Below are 7,702 nucleotides of genomic sequence, written 5' to 3'. Positions count from 1 at the left end.
AGCCTCTAGAACCACAACCAAATCCCAGGGGGGAACACGGGATCGTACTGGAGGTCTCAGTCTCAGCGCACCGCGGAGGAAACGTGTAACTAGGGGGTGTCTACCCACTGACTGACCATTGAAAGGGACGTGGAAAGCAGCTATGGCCGCCACGTAAACCTTTAAGGTGGAGTGGGATAACCCCGCAGAGAGCCTGGCTTGTGAAAACTCCAGAACTGTACCAACTGGGCAGTCTGCTGGGTCAAGCTGGCGGTCTCTGCACCATGAAGTGAAGAGCTTCCACTTCAGGGCGTACAGTTTCCTCGTAGAGGGAGCTCTGGATTGGAGTAGGGTCTCAACAACCTCGGTTGAGAGACCAGCTGCTAACAGCTGTGCCCCCTCAGGGGCCACACCCACAGCTTCCACAACTCCGGGCGAGGGTGAATTATCGTGCCCTGCGCCTGTGAGAGTAGGTCTGTCCTGATCGGTATCTCCCACAGAGAGCCGTCGAGGAGCGAGACTAGATCTGAGAACCATACTCGGCCCGGCCAGAACGGGGCTACTAGTAGTAGACGGGCCCCGTCCTGGCGTACTCTCGCCAGAACTCCCGGGAGCAGAGCAATAGGGGGAAAAGCGTACAGACGAAGCCTCGGCCAGGTCTGTGCCATAGCGTCCAGTCCCAGAGGAGCTGGATGAACTAGAGAGAACCAGAGGGGACATTGCGATGTCTCCTGAGTCGCAAAGAGGTCCACCTGGGCTGTGCCAAATACTCTCCATATCTGCTTCACCACCTCGGGGTGAAGCATCCATTCCCCGGGCCTCGGCCCCTGTCTCGACAGTATGTCTGCTCCCACATTCAATCTCCCAGGAATATACACTGCTCTGATCGAGAGGAGTTTGCCCTGGGACCACAGAAGGATCTGGTGTGCCAGCTTGTACAAGGGGCGCGAACACAGACCCCCCTGGTGATTGATATAAGAGACCACTGATGTGTTGTCGGTGCGCACCAACACATGGTGACCTCTCAGGTCTGGGAGGAAATATTTCAATGCTCGATAGACCGCTAGTATCTCTAGGCAATTGATGTGCCATGTTAGATGGCGACCACTCCACAGACCGCGGGCAGGGTGGCCACTCATGACCGCACCCCGACCGGTGAGGGACGCATCTGTCGCTAGCGTTACACGGCGACAAGGAACTCCCAGCACCGGGCCCTGATTCAAGAACCAAGGTTTCCTCCACATGTCTAAGGCACGAAGGCACCGCCGCGTGACCTTGATAACTCGAAGTGGATTTCCCCTCGGGGAAAAGCCCTTGGACTTGAGCCACCACTGTAGTGGTCTCATGTGCAGCAGGCCAAAAGGTATCACGTTGGACGCAGCTGCCATCAGCCCTAACAATCTCTGAAATTGTTTGACAGTGAGTTACTGGCCTTCTTTGACTCTCTCGACTGATGTGAGGATCGACTCGATCCGAGCAGGAGACAAGCGTGCCTGCATCGTGGTCGAATTCCACACTACGCCTAGATAGGTGGTTCTCTGAACTGGAGAAAGTACACTCTTCTTGGCGTTTAGTCTCAAACCCAGCTCCCCCATGTGTGCGAGGACGACATCTCGATGTCGAACCGCCATCTGCTCTGATTGAGCTAGAATCAACCAATCGTCGATATAGTTCAGAATGCGGATGCCCTGCATACGGAGGGATACCAGAGCCGCATCTACACATTTCGTGAACGTGCGGGGTGAGAGTGCGAGGCCAAAGGGAAGTACTCAGTATTGGTAGGCTTTGCCCCCAAAAGCGAACCTCAGAAACTTCCTGTGTTGTGGAAGGATGGATATGGAAGTATGCGTCTTGAGATCTATTGTGACAAACCAGTCCTCGGATCTGATTTGAGCTACAATCTGTTTGACAGTGAGCATCTTGAACTTCAGTGACATAACTGAGCGGTTCAGGAGACGCAAGTCTAAGATCGGACGCAACCCCCCATCCTTCTTTGGAACTATGAAATACCGGCTGTAAAATCCGGATTCCCTGTCTAGAGGAGGGACCACCTCGATGGCCTCCTTCCTTAATAGGGTATTCACTTCTTGTTCCATAACCAGAGCCGTCAGGAGGCCGACTATTGTCTTTCCACTGTGCGCAGGACCCATTGAGATACATTGGCAGTAGTTTCCACGCTGCTAGCTAATGTACTACGGGAATCAGTCTCTCGAGACTGATCTCTGAAATAAGAGGCCCCCGAAGGGGAGGCGAGCATCCCAGCTCCGCTACGCTCACGGGCGGAAATAACTGAGTAGTGCTCGCTGGAGGCCGCTGCACCCTGAAACTCCGGCAGGGTTGGCAGACCCACCTCCCGAGGGCACTGAGGTGAGACGGGCACCGTGTAATGAGGTGGACACCGCTCTACCCCAGTAGGGGCTGCCCTCTGTAGTCGTGACTGTTTGTACGCGGAGGGGGCTGCCCCCGCCCAGCAGTCCCTCCAGTACATCTAACTTCATGAGTCAAATATCTGTCATTATATTCCTCAGAATTTAATGAAATCAAACAATCAGACAAGTAAATACGGTCTGGATTGTGATACAATACACATTGAAGTGATATATTGAACTTCTCGAAGTTAGATAACAGTCATTAGATTCCTCAGAATCTAATGCAATCCAAATTCCTCAGAATTTAGTGAAATCAAACAATCAGACAAGTAAACATGGTCTAGATTGTGATAAAGTACACATATAGTGATATATTGACTTCTCAGAGTCATATTCCTCAGAATTTAAAAATAATCAAACAATCAGACAAGTAAACACGGTCTAGATTGTGATAAAGTACACATTGAAGTGATAGAACCAACTCCTGCTTATTAAATGGAGTTAAAATAACCAGACACGCGGTCGGGTATGGAAAAATTCACATCAAAACTGAAAATGATGTAATACACGCGTTGCCTCGACAGCGCGCGAATAGCTTAGTCACACAAACAATATTAATCCCGTCGGAGATTAAATAGCTGCTCACTAACGCTGCCCGTAATGACACTGTTTGTTTTATACTGTGCTTATGCAACTTTGTTTGTGCAACTACAAGCTCGCCGACGCCCTCCGTGTCAATCTCCTCGGAGAAAGAAAGGCAGAGCGTCAAGCCCGACGCTCGGGGGGAAGAGCCGAAGCTCGGGCTTCCAAACCCCGGAATCAGGCAGATCTGGTGGGAACGGTAGGAGATAAGGACGTGCCCGTCTCCATACCTTCCAGCAGATCGATCTGCGAACCCAACGAATGCCGGCGCGGCTTCGCCTCGGCGAAAGCGGAACCGGCATCGCGATGAACGCTTGCGAAGGCTCACTTCTCGAAGAGAGCCCTGCAGGATCGAAGCGTCCGCATTGGCATTCGTTCACAATGCGGGCAGTCGGCCCCCTCGAGAGCCGACTCAGCATGCTTCGATCCCAGGCAAGCCACGCACAAACTGTGTGTATCCCCATTCGTAATGTAGCGAGGGCAGGGAGGAACACACAATCTATAACGTGGCTTGGAATCGCCCTTCATATGTTAGGTCTTTTGCTTTTGTTTTGGCATATTGAGCTGTTTTAGCGATCTTTTAATGGCTAAGGGACAGACAACAATAAATAGGACCAACAGGACAGACTTTGACATGCACACACAGAGCGCTTGCTGACAGATTGCACACGATATTCAGAGTCGGTCTCGTCAGGGACGTTCCCCAAAAGCGTTTCGACGCAGCTCGAGTTCCTGAAAAGGAAGCCTGTCACAGGTTAATTCCTCTCAATAATATGTCAGTGCCACTGGCTAATAAGTTACACTAGAAAATCTACTTTCATTTAGTCTAGAGTCAGTAAGATTATTTTTTCATTAATACATTTATTTAGCAAGGACGCATTAAACTGATATTAATTTTTAAATGTAACAAAAGCGTTATATTTCAAATAAAAGCTGTTCTTCTAAACATTTTTTATAACTTAACTTAATTAACTTTTTATTTTTAAAGAATCCTGAGAAAATAATTATCTATTTTTTTTTTTTGCAAAAAATGTTTCTTAAGCAGGAAATTAGAATGATTTCGGAAGGATCAGGTGACACTGAATACTTAAGTAATAGCTGCTGAAAATTCAGCTTTGCATCTCAGGAATAAATTACATTTTAAAATATATTACAATAGAAAACAGTTCCCTATCTGTCGGTCACTACGAGTTATGTCGAACGACATATGGGGTCTCACTTGGGAGGCCAATCATCTCTGAATTTAAGAGAAAACGGCAATGAAAATTGGCTAGTGGATTAACATACCTGAGCCACTCCCCGTGCCAACGGGTATAAATAGGACGACAGGTGCATCCACTCATTAGGTTTTACGCTGAGGAGCCATGAACGTGTCCCGGCAACAGCGAACGGTTCAAGGTTGTGGCATGGGGACATAACGTCTCCGTTCCCTCCATCAGGGACGTTCATTTTTAATTGTAATATTATTTAACAATATTAATATTAAGATATAAAATTCTTTCTTAACCTAAGCTTTTTAACAGTAATGTAGGCTAGATCTAAACAAGACCACAACATATATGAAGGCACATGAAATCAAGTGCCTGCGGACCCCATACATGACATGCAAGAAAAAATAAATAAATTGTGCGCACAATTTACTAATTCATTCCCTCAATGTACTAAAATGAGCACAAGATTACTATTGTGTTCCCTCGATTTACTATTGCGTTCCCTCAATTTAGCAAATCGAGGGAACGAATTAGTAAATTGTGCGCACAATTTATAAATCAAGTGAACAAAATAATAAATCAAGGGAACGCAATAGCAATCGTGTGCACGTTTTAGTACATTGAGGGAACGAATTAGTAAATCGTGCATACGATTTAGCCTACTATTTATTCCTGCATGCCATGTGTGGGGCTCCGTATGTGCCAATAATTTCAAAACAATCACTTTTTTTCCCTGAACAAAACAAAAACAAGGAAAACTCGCCAGCACAGGGAAATGAAAAGTGAAAAATTAAAAGTGTGTGAAATGAGGAGCGTTTTGCTCAGAGCAGCATTAAATAAAAAGACTTTTAACAGGCTAACTGAATCTGGCACACCCTGGGATTCACAGGCAATAAATCAGAGAGAGATGTGCTTATTAAACAGATGGAATCCGTTATGCAATATCACATCCCGGAAAGCAAACGGTTTTGATTCAGTATTCTTGTTTGGATTGACCTTCAAACCCTGAAGCGCACAAACAAATAATGAGAAAAGGCAGGACTAACAAGAAAAAAAAGGAGGCCGGTATGAGCCTCAGTATTGAGTTTGATTATGACAGAGACACTAATGCACGAGGCAGCATCAACAATAACAGATTATGCATGTTTAACCTATCCTGTTCACGTCATCCAAAACTGACTAATCCCCTTCAAATAAATAGCCGTGGGACTCTATATGCCGTCTTGGAAGATACTTGTCAGTATGAATGAATGTAAGTAAAACCATCTCCTTAATTACACTTTTTGTATTTTATTTTATTTAGTCAAGATAAACTATTAAAAATAACTATGGTGCTTTATTGTAAATTACAAAATATGTCCACGAAAAACGCCAGTGTGAAATCAGTCACACATCAGTCGCACCACAATGACAGGTTAACCAGTTTGGGAACAAGGTTAAACAAGGTTAACTTCTGCCCTATTACAGAACTATCCTGCTGCCTAAAGCTGCTGGCACCAATTTCGTACGGGAACGACTGCACAAATATCACCCTATTCATAACATCATGACAGTTTGGTGGTTAATGGCTCTGATGATTCGAAATAAACCTTTTAAAGCTAAACCTGCATTCATGCTGGGAGAAGTGATAAAAAGAGGACATTTTTCCTTTTAATCCATTTTGTGCATCATTAACCAAGAGGAACTTACACCTTCCCTGTGTCAGGGCAGATTTGTAGCGTAATACATCTCTTTGACTTTATCTTCTGACTGTTCGGCACCCAACCGCCTGTTATGTGCGGACTGATTGCTCGCTGTGTCCATTTCCTCCGTCATCTTCCTCATTCAATGCAATTTGCACTCCGGTGCTTCTTCAAAATGGCTCTGAACACTGCACTACTGCCTGGAGGAAATATAATGTAATTCAATATACTGCTGCTTTTGAGTACCGTCCGTCGTGTCAAAGTGTTCCAGGTACATGTTCCATAAGGAAATACATCTAAACAATACAAAAAACAAGCTTATTTGAGTCTCTTTATGTGGTTAGATCATGTTAACTAGATAATAACCTGTCAATCTCATCCCTCCTACTTGAAGCATTTCAGTCTTTCAGGGGACGTAGGTGTGAGTTTAGTTATTAGGGATGAATAATTTGGTCATTTTGTCTATTTAAGCACTTGACAGACGAATCAACAGAGTATTCGGATGTGATGGAATCCATCTGCAATTCAATGGTCAATGGATGTCTTTGTTTTTCTATGTAAACATAAGCTAGAGATACACGTCAGACCATTGCAATTTTCCCATTGCAACCCCCCCTGTAGTTACTGTTGTTATATGTGGCAAGCCATGGCACGCATGATGTTCTCAAGCAGTTAAAAATACATCATGGGGAAAAGAGGAAATGTACAACACATCAAGATAAAAAACAGAGCAGGTTAATTTTCATATGAAACAGTCTCAGCTTTCAAATTTTGTCACTTTGTAAGAAATTAAAACAATAAATTGCTTTTAGTGGCTCTTTAATGTGTCGTGATTGATTGTGATAAGGACTCAGTTCAAGCAGCACGTGAACCTCTCTTCCTCTTTAGTAGTTATAGCATGAAATAAACATGAATGAACATCAGAAGTTGTCTTGTTTCAACAACAGAAATCAATACACACCATTTTGTAAGTAACTTTTTTAAATGTGTCTAAAACATCTGCATTGCGTCTGCTTTGCATATGCATCTGCATTGTGATGCTGTGAACGCTTTGGCTCCAGTCTACGTGTCAAGTTATAATACTGATGATGCAAACTGTAGCAAAAAGGCCTTGCCCTTGCAAAAGCAAGGAATCATCATCAGCAGCACTGTTTTTAAAAAAATTAAATAAATAAATAATCCCTCTCTACATACTTTTGCAGAATGTTTTGTATTTTCATCATACAGACAATTAAGAGAAATGACTCACTTAAAACCACTCGAACATGCTTTTGAACTACTGCACTTCACATAGTACATTTGCTCATTTTCAGTGGCTGTTTGAAAGCTATTGGTGTTGGCAGATTTTCTATCAGAAGCACCACTCAACTGAAACATGCTCATGTGGCTGTCACACAAAAATAACATTAGGAAAAGATAGACTGAGATTTCACAACAGTCCTCTCCAAAACACCGCAATGACATTTTATTCTCTCACTTGTTTTTAGCTAAACACTTCTGGTAAATGGTTCCCATAAAAAAAGAAGAGAAACACAAAAACAAACACACAGTTTGCCGCCCACGAGTCGGTGCTTTTCTGCCAAGGTTCATCTAATCAAACACTTCACAAGTGGTAACACTTCACATTTGTTAACATTAGATACAGATTTTTAACAATAAACTAACAATTACAAATACTCCTAGATAATTTAATAATCTTAATTTTTTTAATTTACTAAAACATTATTTAAATCAAAAACAGTGTCCATTAATATTTAATGGATCTGAGCTGACATGAACAAACAATGATCTAACATTAACAAAGATTATAAATACTGTA

This window comes from Carassius carassius, chromosome 21 (assembly GCF_963082965.1).
Source record: "Carassius carassius chromosome 21, fCarCar2.1, whole genome shotgun sequence".
Classification (NCBI taxonomy): domain Eukaryota; kingdom Metazoa; phylum Chordata; class Actinopteri; order Cypriniformes; family Cyprinidae; genus Carassius; species Carassius carassius.
Note: the sequence above shows the minus strand (reverse complement) of the source record.